This window comes from Natator depressus, chromosome 6, assembly GCF_965152275.1.
Source record: "Natator depressus isolate rNatDep1 chromosome 6, rNatDep2.hap1, whole genome shotgun sequence".
Lineage (NCBI taxonomy): Eukaryota > Metazoa > Chordata > Testudines > Cheloniidae > Natator > Natator depressus.
The window spans coordinates 103686446-103701612 of record NC_134239.1 but is presented as its reverse complement, the minus strand read 5'-3'; positions in this window follow the sequence as shown (position 1 = coordinate 103701612).

The following is a 15167-nucleotide window of genomic DNA, read 5'->3' as shown; positions in this document are numbered from 1 at the left end:
GAACACAACCTGCACCCCTGACTCCTTCACCCAGCTCCAAGAGTCCTGTAGTCATTTATAGATACATAAATATTAAGGTCAGAAGGGACCATTATGATAATCTAGTCTGACCTCCTGCACAATGCAGGCCACAGAATCTCACCCACCCACTCCTGCAATAAACCTCTCACCTATGTCTGAGCTTATTGAAGTCCTCAAATCATGGTTTAAAGACTCCAACGAGCAGAGAATCCTCCAGCAAGTGACCCCTGCCCTATGCTACAGAGGAAGGCGAAAAACGTCCAGGGCCTCTTCCAATCTGCCCTGGAGGAAAATTCCTTCCCGATCCCAAATATGTGGATCAGCTGAACCCTGAGCATATGGGCAAGATTCACCAGCCAGACACCCAGGAAAGAATTCTCTCTAGTAACTCAGATCCCACCCCATCTAACATCCCATCACAGGCCATTGGGCCTATTTACCATGAATATTTAAAATTAATTGCCAAAATCATGTTATCCATCAAACCATCTCCTCCATAAACTTATCGAATTTAATCTTAAAGCCAGATAGGTCATTTGCCCCCACTGCTTCCCTTGGAAGGCTATTCCAAAACTTCACTCCTCTGATGGTTAGAAACCTTCGTCTAATTTCAAGTCTAAACTTTCCGATGACCAGTTTATATCCACTTGTTCTTGCGTCCACATTGGTACTAAGCTTAAATAATTCCTCTCCCTCTCTGGTATTTATCCCTCTGATATATTTATAGAGAGCAATCATATCTCCCCTCCACCTTCTTTTGGTTAGGCTAAACAAGCCAAGCTCCTTGAGTCTCCTTTCATAAGACAGGTTTTCCATTCCTTGGATCATCCTAGTAGCCCTTCTCTGTACCTGTTCCAGTTTGAATTCATCCTTCTTAAACATGGGAGACAAGAACTGCACACAGTATTCCAGATGAGGTCTCACCAGTGCCTTGTATAATGGTACTAACACCTCCTTATCTCTACTGGAAATACCTCGTCTGATGCATCCCAAGACCGCGTTAGCTTTTTTCACGGCCATATCACATTGGCAGCTCATAGTCATCCTGTGATCAACCAATACTCCAAGGTCCTTCTCCTCCTCCGTTACTTCTAATTGATCCGTCCCCAGCTTATAACTAAAATTCTTGTTATTAATCCCTAAATGCATAACCTTACACTTCTCACTATTAAATTTCATCCTATTACTATCACTGCAGTTTACAAGGTTTTTCCTTTCTTAAAAATAGGAACTATGTTAGCAATTCTCCAATCATATGGTACAACCCCCGAGTTTACAGATTCATTAAAAATTCTTGCTAATGGGCTTGCAATTTCAGGTGCCAATTCCTTTAATATTCTTGGATGAAGATTATCTGGGCCCCCCGATTTAGTCCCATTAAGCTGTTCGAGTTTCGCTTCTACCTCCATATCCTCATTCCCATTTGTCATGCTACCATTATCCCCAAGATCCTCATTAGCCTTATTAAAGACTGAGGCAAAGTATTTGTTTAGATATTGGACCATGCCTAGATTATCCTTGACCTCCACTTCATCCTCAATGTTTAGCGGTCCCACTTCTTCTTTCTTTGTTTTCTTCTTATTTATTTGGCTATAGAACCTTTTACTATTGGTTTTAATTCCCTTTGCAAGGTCCAACTCTACATGGCGTTTGACCTTTCTCACCTTATCCCTACATGTTCTGACTTCAATAAGGTAGCTTTCCTTGCTGATCCCTCCTATCTTCCACTCCTTGTATGCTTTCTGCTTTTTCTTAATCACCTCTCTGAGATGCTTGCTCATCCAGCTTGGTCTACAACTCCTGCCTATGAATTTTCCCCCCTTTCTTGGGATGCAGGCTTCCAATAGCTTCTGCAGCTTTGACTTAAAGTAATCCCAGGCCTCCTCTGCCTTTAGATCCATAAGTTCTTCAGTCCAATCCACTTCCCTAACTAATTTCCTTAATTTTTGAAAGTCAGCCCTTTTGAAGTCAAAAACCCTAGTCACAGATTTATTTTTGTTTATCCTTCCGTTCTGTTTGAACTGAATTAGCTCATGATCACTTGAACCAAGATTGTCCCCTACAACCATTTCTTCTATGAGGTCCTCACTACTCACCAAAACCAAATCTAAAATGGCATCCCCTCCAGTTGGTTCAGCAACTACTTGATGAAGGAATCCATCAGCTATTGCATCTCGGAAAATCTGAGCCCTATTATTATTACTAGCACTCGTCCTCCAGTCTATATCTGGGAAGTTAAAGTCTCCCATGATCACACCGTTTCCATTAGTATTTACTTCATTAAAAACATTAAAGAGGGCTCTATCCATATCCAAATTAGATCCCGGCAGTCTGTAGCACACCCCAAGCACTATCACAGGGGAGGCTCTATTAGTTTTCTTCCCCAATGTGATTTTTGCGCAGATGGACTCTGTCTTATCCATTCCATCGCTTCTTTTTTCTTTACATTCTACCTCATCATTGATATACAATGCTACTCCACCACCTTTACCTTTATTTCTATCTTTCCTAAACAACACAGACCCTTCAATATCTGTAGTCCAGTCATGACTACTATTCCATCATGTTTCTGTTATCCCTACAATTTCTGGTTTCACTTCCTGCACCAGTAGCTCTAGTTCCTCCATTTTGTTACCTAGGCTCCTCGCATTGGTGTACAAACATCTTAATTTTTGCTCTACAGCCAGTATGACCTATTAGACTGGTATCCACACTGCCCTTCCTTCTAATGTCCATTCTCCTACCCACGGCTGTATCCTTTCTTACTTTGTTTTCTTCCAATTTCTGATCTGCTTAGGGTCAGACCTGGCAGTATCATTAGTGTCCATGTGGCTGAGCAGCATGGGGTGTTGGTCAGAGGTATGGATGAGCCACGGTAACCTTTCTGTAATGTCTCAGACACGGGCTCCAGGCAAGCATCCTACCCCCAGTGTATTGAACAATTTCCTTTCAGAGAAGGCAGAGCTGATAAAGTCTAGACCTCCATGATGCTGAAAACAGCCATCATGCTGCCTGTGAGCAGAAGTTATTGCTAGGAGATGTATGCACTCTATGGAAAGAACAGAGTTCATGGCTTAGCTCCCAGAACTTTAGTGGCCTGCATTAGGACAAAGTGCTGCTGGGTCATGGGACATGCTGTAAAATACTGTTCTTAGGGATGGAGAGCCTATTGAACTAATGTTTTTGTGTCCCTTGAACCGTTACAGCTATCTGTTTCCAAACTTTTATTATGTAGTCTATGAATATTAATCTTTTAAAATATCTGATCTGTGGTTTTCAGCCACTTGCACTGGTGCAGTGAGGAAATAATATTTGCTTTGGTGCCACCTAGTGTAAATGTGCTTGCTCAATTCTGAATCCTTTCCAGTCCTTTCTTTTTTACAATACCTTTCTCATGAAAGGTTTCAGAGTAACAGCCGTGTTAGTCTGTATTCGCAAAAAGAAAAGGAGTACTTGTGGCACTTTAGAGACTAACCAATTTATTTGAGCATGAGCTTTCGTGAGCTACAGCTCACTTCATCGGATGCATACAGTATGCATCCGATGAAGTGAGCTGTAGCTCACAAAAGCTCATGCTCAAATAAATTGGTTAGACTCTAAGGTGCCACAAGTACTCCTTTTCTTTTCTCATGAAAGAATCTCAGACTTCTTACCAGGTCTGTCTCACAAGATAAATCACAATCAAATCACTGGAGCTTTCTCCCAAACCACCTGCAATGGATGCATTAATATTAATTTTGCCTTCAGTGTTTCTGATGTAAATTATTTACTGGGTGAAACCTTTAAGCTGTTTGTGCTTACACAAGGGTGCAGAGCACAGTGGAACTGATGCATTTTTGCTGAATGGACAGAAGCAAAGCAACAGAGAATCCATGTGCTGTTGCCACCACCACTGCACACCAAAGATGGGCATCTGTGGTTGATGTCTGTAGCAGATTCATAGATTCTAAGACTAGAAGGAACCATTGTGATTATCTAGTTTGACCTCCTGTATAGCACAAGCCATAGAGCTTCCCCAAATTAATTCCTAGAACATATCTTTTAGAAAAAAAATCCCATCTTGATTTAAAAATGGTCAATGATGGAGAATCCACCAGGACTCTTGGTAAATTATTCCAAATATTAATGACTTTCATCATTAAAAATTTACACCTTATTTCCAGTCTGAATTTGTCTGGCTTCAAATTCCAACCATTGGATCATGTTATACCTCTCTCTGGTAGACTGAAGAGCTCATTATTAAATATTTGTTTCCCATGTAGGTACTTACAGACAGTGAGCGAGTCACCCCTTAACCTTTTCTTTGTTAAGCTAAATAGATTGAGCTCCTGGAGTTTATTGCTATACGGCAGGTTTTCTCAATCTTTAATCATTCTCATGGCGCTTCTCTGAACCCTGTCTAATTTATCAACAACCTTTCTGAACTGTGAATAGCAGAACTGGACACACAATTCCAGTAGTGGTCACTCCAGTACCAAATACAGAGGAAATATAACCTCCCTACTCCTGCCCAAGATTCCTCTGTTTATACATCCCAGGATGGCATGAGCTCTTTTGGCCACAGCATTACACATTTTGTGTAATGAACTTATCTTACACTGATTATCCACCGTGACCCACAAATCTTTTTCAGTCACTGCTTTCCCAGGAGAGATTCTCCCATCCTGTAAAAATGGCCTACATTCTTTGTTCCCAGATGTATGAATTTACATGTAGCCATATTAAAACACACATTGTTTGCTTGTGCCAAATTTACCAAGTGATCTAGATAGTTCTGAATCAGGGACCTGTCCTCTTCATTATTTGCCACTTTTCTAATTTTGTGTCATCTGCAAAGTTCATCAGCGATGATTTTATTTTTGATTCCAGGTTATTGATAAGGAATTTAAATAGTGTAGGGCCAAGAACCCGTATCTGCAGGACCCCACTGGAAACAGACCTGATGAGGGATGATTCCCCATTTACAGTTACATTTTGAGATCTATCAGTTAGCTAGTTTATAGTCTGTTTAATGTGTGCAATGTTAATTTTATATACCTGTAGTTTTTTTAATCAAAATTTCATAGCCACCAAGTCCCAGGATATTATGTCCACACTAGTACCTATATCAACCAAACTTGTAATCTCATCAGAAAAAAATATCAGTTAGGGTGACAGGATCTATTTTCTGTAAACCCATGTTGATTTGCATTAATCACATTACCCTCCTTTAGTTCATTATTAATCAAGCCCCATATCAGCTGCTATATTGCCTTGCCCGGGATCAATGTCAGGCTGTCATCCTGTTTACCGTTTTTAAAAATTGGCACAACATGAACTTTCTGGAACTTCCCCAGTGTTCTCAAACTTACTGAAAATCAACTTGCGCGGTCCAGCGAGCTCCTCAGTCAGCCTAGATGTGAACAGGGATGAGGGAGTAAATTTGTCACCTCCCAAAAAAGTGTGGTCAGAGGTCCTCTGGGCCACATGTTTCCCATGGCCACAGTGACTTTAGATAGGATTTTAAAAAGTAAGGAATATAAACCCTTAGGCATGGGCCAACCTTCTGAGCTGCTGTTAAGGAGATTTGTATCCCTCAGCCTGCTCAAGTTGTTTTACACTGTAGTCCAGAGTGGGCCTGGCTCAGTTATGTCAAAGGGGAAGAAGGCACAAAGAGCCTTCAGATCCCTTCCTCCCTGGGCAAATCAAGCCACAGTATGGCTGGGGATCCCCCAGTAGGAATGGTCTTCATAAAGAAAGGAGTTCTCTGTCTGCCCTTTCAAGGGTGATAGCCTTGCTGCTGCAACATGGAGTCCTGTGCAGCACAGCCTTTCCGCCTCCTTAATCAGGGCTATTCTTTCAAGGCATAAGCTTTCAGTAACTCCCTTTTTTTCCTTTTGTACAAGAGATCAGTTAACCTTCAGCTCACCCTCTTGGTGGATGTAGAAACAGCCCAGACCCCGAAAAGGATCAAACATATGCCATGCCTTACGATTTTATTTTGTATAGCGTCTTTCATACACACTGTATCTCCAAGTGCTTTACAAGGTTGAACACTTCACAGTAATAGAGAGAAAATAATAGCAGGAGGGTGAGAGTGGTAACAAAGAAGGTGCCTGGAAGTGGTATGTAGTGTATAACGTACAGCAGAGTGCACTGTTAATACAGTTTTTGTTTGGTTCTGACTTCTTCCCAAGAGCTAATATTTGGCAGGGGTAGTGATGAGTGCAGAGGCTCAGAGAAAGTAAAAACCAGCTGGATCGATTCCTTATACCTTGAGTTAGCCCTAAACCCATTTGGGGCCCATGGGACCCAGCAAACCCTGCTGAACTGTATCTTTAAATTTAAAGATACTGTTGGGGTTTAGCTGCAGTTTTCACCCCAGGACCCCTTGAGAACTGTAAAATCTCAGTGTGTGCAAGATTCCCCCCGTCTCCTTCCTGAGAGGTCCGCAGCTCTAGCAGGAAAAGAGAGCAGGATCCTCACATGCTGCAGGGTTTTACGGTCCCACTGTGCAGTCTGGGGCTGGCTCAAGTTTGGGGATGCCCTAGAGTATTGCTAAATTTTCAAAGACAGTTCAGTGGCGCCAGTAGGAGTGCTGACTCCTGTGGGCTTCTGCCTGCTTTGTTGGACTGGGGAGTTGCCATGCAGATGCTGCCTTCCCACACGAGGGGAGCAGATTGCCTGGCCACCTTCTAGAAAGGACTTTAGCTCAGAGGTTGTGGAGAAGGGGAAGGAAACATTTTACCACAAATGGATGCTCTTGCCTTATCTACCTGCTATGGTGCACCGATGACACCCAAGCTGACCCAAATCTATTGCCTACCGTATTGGTTACATGCTGCTTTTGCCCTCTATCTACTCGTCCTATATATGTAATATAGTAAAACACGCACACATACTATGCCCACATGACTACTTGGGTGTTTGTGTTAGACCTAATTAGAACTGGATGGCAAGTGGTTTTCCTGTCCCATTAATATTTTTGAGATTTCAAAATTTTTTTCCTGTACTGTATTATGATGAATTTGAGAGCTTTGGACATTTTTTTACAAAAATAGAGCAGTGTGAATCCAGCATAGCCAGAAGCCTGGTGGTCAGGGAATCCTTGCTCTGCCTGATCTAGGGGTGGGTCTTGACCCCTGTCAGTACTGTAACCACTGGGCTGTTGGCCATTATACACTGGTCTCTCTCAGAGACTGACTATAACACTGGGTCCATCTCTATGCAATAATCACGTAAACCTCTTTGCTCCCAGTAAAAATTAATTCACAGAAAATACGATTTTTACATGACTTAAAATATTAATTTTTATTTTTCCAGGTTTTCATGTTTAGTTCAAAGGGTGGCTATATAGAAGCAGTGCTAGGTCAAATTCAATCCCTACTGTAAATCCATTCAGTAGTTACTCCAAAGATGAAATTATCCTATTATGCTGTAACAAGTAAATAAATAAAACAATTTTTAGATATAAGGGGGGGAAATAAAGTATGGAAACATAATCAAGTCCATCTCCTCAGCCCCAGGTCGGTTTGTGCAGTCAGCTGAGAGGAGGGACAAGAAAAAGGAGACTTAAGCAGAGAATGAATAATATGAATTTAACAGTTTAATAAATGCCATAATTTGCACATTTAACTTTAAACAATTAAATTCCACCCCTACCTACAGCCCCTGAGTTTGGCTGCATGTGAAATTTTCAAATCTAAAGAAAAGGAAACATCTGGTGCATCATCTGGCCAAATAGCCCATATGTATCACACTGCAATAAGTCATGACAATACATTTGATGTTTTTATTGCAGATATGAATAATGTGTATTGCTTTGTCTATATATTTGTCATTATAATTTTTCCTGCTGTAACTAATCCACAAATCATGCTGCAGAAATATATGGATGACTGAATTAGTTGGGGTTCCCCACTAATAGGTTGACATTTGAATACCAGAGTTGAAGATTGCTTGTGTGTAGGAAGTATAGTAGCTAAGTTACTAAATGTGTACCTAGCAAGACAAATATGGATGCAACCCTAATTTTTGTGTATTCTTTATATGGGAATTTTATCACTATTACATCTCATTTAACATAATATCTACTGCATTCATTATCAATCTGTGAGCAGCATTCTCTCTATAGAAGGGCCAGCTTTTGCCCTCAGTGTGGCCTAATAGATAAAGCACTGAATTGGGAGTCAAGAGACGTGGGTTCTATTCCTGATTTTATCCCTGGTCTGCTGGGTGACAGCCCTTCTCTGTGCCTCAGTTTCCCCATCTGTAAAACAGGGATAGTGATACTGACCTCCATGGGAAAATACTTTGAGATGGACTGATGAAAAGCTCTATGGAAGAGCTTGGTAGTACTATTATTATATCTGTGGAATCCAATTGACTTTAGGGGGCTTTATGGGTGTAAATAAAAGCAGAATTAGCCCTCTGTGTCTTTTTGGCCCTACATTCTGTAATGACACCTGTGCATATGGGATGAGATTGTGATTGCTTTAGGCATATGTGCTTCTTTCCTTGGAGTGCACAAGGAAAGCAAGATCCAGCCCCTTTATAAGTAATGGCTATTAGACAAAAGAACAGCTAAATTCTTCCCCCCACCCCTGCCCCACAACAAACAGACTAGATTCCACCCCTTCTGCAAAGTGTTTGGAAACCACTTACCCAAGTTTGAGCCAGGGAATGATGAAAGGCTGGCACTGCAAGCGTAACAGAGGTTGTGGTAGGTTGTCTGAGGAATGTGGTAATTTAGTAGTGATGCGTCTGTCTGGAAGGAGCAGAGGTCAGGTGGTTTCATGTTCTATCTGTCTTTCTGCTTTTGAAGCTTTGTGTCATGTATGTTTCATGTACAGCAACCTAAATCGAGCCACCATAAAGATTTTGTATGTGAGTTTCACATTGATTTTTAGTTCCAGAAAAAAATATCTTTTGTACGGCGTCTGTCACAATAGGATCCTGGTCCAGGACTAGTGCTCCTAAGCCCTATGGTAATACAAATACTAACCAAACAATTACACAGCAGTGGTTCCTCCTTTTATGAACAACAGTATCTTGTCTACACTAGAAAGTTGTACTGCTCCAACCACACTCATATAGTTAAAGCAATACACCCTCATGAGTGTGGATGCAGTTATACTGGTATGAATGGGCTTATATGGGTATAACCTGTTCCCATTATGGGATTGGGAATAAGCTATACTGGTACAAGGCAGCTTTTTACCAGTGGTTGTACTGGTATAACTATTTCAGTTTTTAAAAAAATTATACGTCTGGCAAAACTATTTATAGGCGTACCAAAATTGTGTGTGGGTCAGGCTTTTGGGAAGGTGCTCTCCATCTGAACTGCCTGGGCACTTTCCCAAAGATCCCGATTTTTGTCAAAGAAGTCACTAGTATCTGGCAAATAAAACACTTTCCCCATGGCCATAAGAGCCAGAAACATAATTTTGGGTTTAAATGAAAACGTAGGTTCTGGAGCATCCATTCAACATTAAAAATATTTTACGGTTATCACTGCAACAGCCATGTGTTACCAAGCAACTGTCTTGCCCAAAAGAAATAGTTAACTTTTAAACCAGCACCATATTGATGGTTTTATTAACTTTTTTATATATATTTTTGCAAGTGAAATGCTGCAGTTTATAGGATTATCTATAATTATTAGTCAAAAAGCTCAGAAAACAGCCACATTCACCCCACATTTATAAGTTTTGCAGAAGTTTGTCAGATCAAGACAGCTAAAGTAAACATGACAAATGTAATTTCGTAGTTCTTAATACCGTTAATCCTTAAAGCATGGAACCAGGAAACCCTTATTCGTAGTGGTATTTGAAACCTGTAAGCAATATCATGTTTCTAATGCTGATTTTCTTTTTATTTCACAAAGAAAACAGTATCAAGGCCCTTTTCCCTGGAATATTACTTGAGGCTATTCAGAAAAAAAAATACAACAGGAAATTTGGCTCTTTAGACCTAATAATGGTCTCCTTATTGAACAGAGACTTGCTTTTTTGTTAAACAGATTTTCTTATGAAAGGGTTAGAAGTGAATAAACGACAAGTTCAGGCTCATCTGATTTCTTTTGATTTATGCTGACCTTGAGAGAGAGAGAGGTCATGCTGTTGGCAGGCAATAAGAACTAATCTGTTACTAACTGAGTAATTAAAAGCGAGTCCTTATATATTTTTGTAGTGAGTTGACAGCATTTTCCATCCCCAAGTCAGACTGTTGCTCTAATCAACATGGTCACGGTATTTAACACCAAATGACAAGTTTATAAGAAGTCAGATGACAAACCCTGAAATGGGCTGTTCTTTCATCAGATGAATAGTCTGACTATATTGTCAGTGGGGGAAAGACTCCAATAAAAAATTGTCAGCTTGAGCGTACAGTTAAGAATAGTAAACTTTTCTAATGAATTGGAGGAGATATGGTTGGTAAAAAGTAGAGCTGTGTTCAGTACAGATTTAGAGTTTTGGCAGACAAACCTTTGTGGACTTCTGTAGTTTATTTTGTCATATGAGTGCTTTATTCTGACATCAGATGTGACAGTATCATCTGACTTCCTATAATGTTCTTTTCTGTAGCGCCAAATATCCTGTAAAATAGCAGTTTTTAAGACATGCTGGCAGCTTGGTGACTGAGATCAGAATCATGCCCCATGTTTGATTCAGGGCTTCAATCCTGCAAGGTACGGAAGTGACAACTCTGACCCCAGTCCAGCAAAGGACTTAACCAGCCGCTTAACTTTAAGCATGTGAGTAGTCTGACTTCAAAAGCACTATTTGCATGTTGAAAGCTAAGCATGTGCTTAAATGCATTGCTAACTACGGGTCAGGTTGCTCACTCAGCCCCTTGCAGGGTTAAGCCCCAAAAGCACAGACTTTTCTGTAAAATAGCTCCCATATATAATGTGGACTATAAGATTTGAAAACACTGCAGGAAATAAGCTAGCATGCAAAGTCACACCTCCTATAAGTGGATGTTGGCACACACTCTTCAAGATGAAGAAGGGAGATAAAGATACCCAGGGGTGATCTGTCTCAGAAAGAACGATAAAATTCTTCCAGCTCTTAGCTCATAGAGACAAACATTTTGTCTCCCCCTGTCAGGCATCTCTTCTCTCTTAGCAGAGAAACCACTGTGAGGAAAGACTTCAGCAGGGATATAGATTAAACTGAGAAGCCTGTGAGCATCACAGTGACATCTGGAATGTCCTTCCCCTGTCCATCAAAGAAATAACACAGTTATTTTCACAGATGTCCCTTGTGGTTTGGAAAATATAAACCGGGACGCTGCTGCCTTGATTCTTTTTTATTTGATTTTACTCCCAGGGGTCTCTAGTTACAGTGCCTCCATCTAGATTTCTAGACATCTGCTGTGCTACAAACCATTCTCTCAGCCAAAAGTGCCTACAAAGCACTCCTCCTGTTATCCTGTTTGTTCTTTATGGCACATAAGTTTCAGTAGCTGTGATCAAATCTGCAAATACACGTGATGGCAATGTGGCAGGGATTACTGTCAGGAAGAAGATACCTTCTATCTTCTGCAAAAGGTGACAGCACAATCCCCTACCTATGTGTGTGTTTGCTTGGCACCTAAGCTATCATGAAACAGTCTGGAACTATTCGGGAATGGGCAATTCTGCCTAACAGATGGCTGTGTGTAAAGGCAGCCAAGAGACCATGTATAAGCATCACACATTTCTTGGGGGCATGAGTCCTAGCCAGAAATGTCTAAATGGACTTTGCCCTGAGCCTTCTGATCTATGACTAGCAGATATGTCCTTTCTAATTCAACTTTGGAAAAATTAACTGCCAAAACGTTGTTTAAAAAGTGTCTGCATGTCTTTGAGAAGGGTGTTTGTCTTTGGTTTTAGGGTGGTTATGTTATATTTATTTATTTATTGTGCTCAAGAGAAAGACATAGCAATGTGGTGCAGGGAGCTTGAAAAAGGTGTTCTATTAGAATGGCCATCCCCTTTTGCATTTCCTAGTGAGACACCTGGATCCCAGCCAGCTTTCCGCAGAGTAGGTTGGCAGGGTACCGGGACAGATTATGCAGCTGTCTGCTGCCTTCCATGGACTCCTGCATGCATAATGTTCCTGCTGGATAAAGCCATTAGGGTCCAAATTACAGAAAACACAGGGTTTTGTTTCATAGCTTTTATTTGTTGTTCCATTTCCTGTTTCATTCCTACTTAACCTCTGCTCTCTCTAGTTCAAAATAGTATCCATGTGAATTTGGAAATGAACTTCATATGGATGAGAATGAGTTGTAAAATGTAATATGTACTCTATCCTATATTGTGTATTTCTTTAAAACAATAACCTCTAATTATGGTTTACTAAATTGGAGGATTTTAGTCATCTAGTGTTCTTTAATAATAGTTCACTCCCCCTCTCCAATATCTTCTCATGTACAGATTTCTCCTTCTGAGCACATCAAGAGTCAAGTTTTTAAACTCTTTGGGGGCAGGGATTGTCTTTTCATTATGTGTGCATACAGGGCCTAACAAATTGGTGCCTGGTCCCTGACTGGGGCTGCTGGGCATTACTGCAATGCAAATAAATGTACCGTTTATATGGCCCATCTACAGTGACAAAGGTCATCATGAGCTAGGACACCCCTTAAAGAGGTAGGAAAAGTGTCTTTAAAAAGCTGAGGTATTTGAGGGAAATAAGTGAAAGGAGGATCCTAGCTTGGTGAATCTCTTTAACTTTGGCCCCAGGTTTTTAAAGGACATTAGGTGCCTAACTTCCACTGAAACCAATGGGAGTTAAATGACTAAATGTCTTAAAAAATCTGGCCATTTCTTTCCTATTTGGTCACCCTCAGAACAGCTTGATATAGAAAGCAGTGCCTGAAATAGTGGTGGTGAGCGTACAGACAAGGAAGCACAGTGGTTGCAGCTTTGCTTCACAAGTTGTTTCCTTAGAGCACTCTTTTCTGCAATGTCACATCAAATGCATTTGTCAATAGAAAGCTACAGTTTTGTGGATCTGGCTGTTTAGGAACATAGGAATTGCCGTAATGGATCAGACCTGAGGTCCATCTAGTCCAGTATCCTCAGAGCACTCAGCTACAGATGCTTCAGAGAAAGGTGTAAGAACCCCAGAGCAGGCAGATACTGAGTAAGCCCCAATTCTCTATCATTGGATCTTATCCTGACTTCTGGTAATAGATTGGCTTAAGCCCTGAAGCATGAGGTTTAATATCCATTCCAAACATTTTTGCTGGCATTAATTATAACTGGATATTCTTGATAGCCATATAAATGTCCAATCCCTTTTTTAACTTCTGCTAAGGTGTTGGCAATGAGTTCCAGTCTAATTGCACATTGTATGAAAAAGTATTTCCTTGTATCAGTTTTGGATTGTATACCTTTCAATTACATTGAAAGTCATCTTGTTCTTGTGTTATGAGACAGAACAGAAGCTCCCTATCTACCTTATCTATACCGTTCATTATTTTATATACTTTTATCATATCTCCTCTTATTCATCTCCTTACTAAAATAATCCCAATCTGTTCAATTTATTTGCCTATGTCCTTGATCTTTCTTATCACCCTTCTTTGAACCCCTCTAGTTTGCAATATCCTTTTTAGATGGGGGTGATCAGGTAAGTGGCCGGACCACTGGGCTATAGGCTATTCTGGGGTGGGTCTCTCTCAAGCTCTCCTGTTCCACTTTGTATAAAATACTTGAGTAGTCATTGAACCAGAGAGCATAAGATTCTATAGCCTAGTGGTTAGGGCCCTTACCTGGGAAAGGGGAGACTCAAGTTCATGTCTATGTGCAATGACTATTTAATTATTGATACAAAATTAAACAGCTTTAGCAGGAGAGCCATCACCCAGTGTTTCGGGCAGTCTTCTACAGTGTGAGAGACCCAAGTTCAAATCCTTTCTCCACATCAGTGAGAGGATGGAATTGACCCTAGGTCTCACAAATGAGTGTTTTAGCTCAGTGGTTAACAGCTACAAAGGAACCACACCCAACTTCTCTTCCCTACCACATTTTGTGAACCTAGCCCTTCATTTCCTTGGCTTTTGTATTTAAAATATATTTAAAAGGTTTTGTTGTGGATTGAACAAAATGTAATTTTTTTCAACCTTTTTGATATGCCAACATTTTTAGTTTCCATTTGACCCACACTGATTTTCTTTCTATTTTTCAGAACTGCCAGTGAACCAAAAATCAATTATTCACCAAGTGTTACATTCAAGCCACCCATAAGAATTTTATTTTTAACTTTGTGGGTTTTTCTATCCTTACTTTATGGAAATCTTCTTGAATTCACTCTTGTATGTTACTTAGGCTATTCTTGATGTAGTCTTATTTTCTTATGTTCTCTAGAATTAGTAGCTAGGCTTAGATTTTTAAAGATATTTGGGCAGTGCTGCGCTCAATGTTGTAATGTCTGATTTATGTAGGAGCCAAAATCTCATTTTCAAAAGGAATTTTGGCAGTCAAGAGCCACAATCCCATTGACAGCCAGTTGCTAACAGCACACTAAGCGAGGTGTATAACATGGGCCAGTGCCATTTTAATTTGGAGTGAAGTCCTACCCCCCAACATGACTGTGGCTAGAAGGTGATGACCCATTCCACTACATCTGGTATTTTCTAGGAATGTTCTTCAGAACGTTACAACAATTGAACAGGTTAGCATTTGTTCTTGATTATTACATAATGTCCTCCTCTACACCATGTATCATTAGAGAGCCTATTCTATCCGCTCAGCTATAAGCAGGAAGGACTATAAATGTTGTGTCAGAAAATATTGTGTTATTTGGGACGTTTCCATACAAGTTCTTTCACCTTTTGTGGCTTAATAAGGCACACAGACTTTTAGACATTTAACTGAACTGCTGGATCTTCTGACATTCCGCCAACAATTAGTTCCACGATGATCAATTAAAATGGCTGGCAGTAGCATTAAGATTAAATTTGACCACCCATAGACCTAGGGACAAGATTCAAGATCTGAACAGCAATGCCTATCTGTTGGCCACTGAACTTTTCCAGTACTCTAATATAGAGCAATGGCTAGAATTTTCTTTTTTGGAGGGGTTATAAAGTATTTGGATGAGTCTCTGTTTCATTTTTGGAAGGTTTGCCTCTGGTTTTCTTTAAGACATTTTTTTTTGTTTGTTTAGCAATTC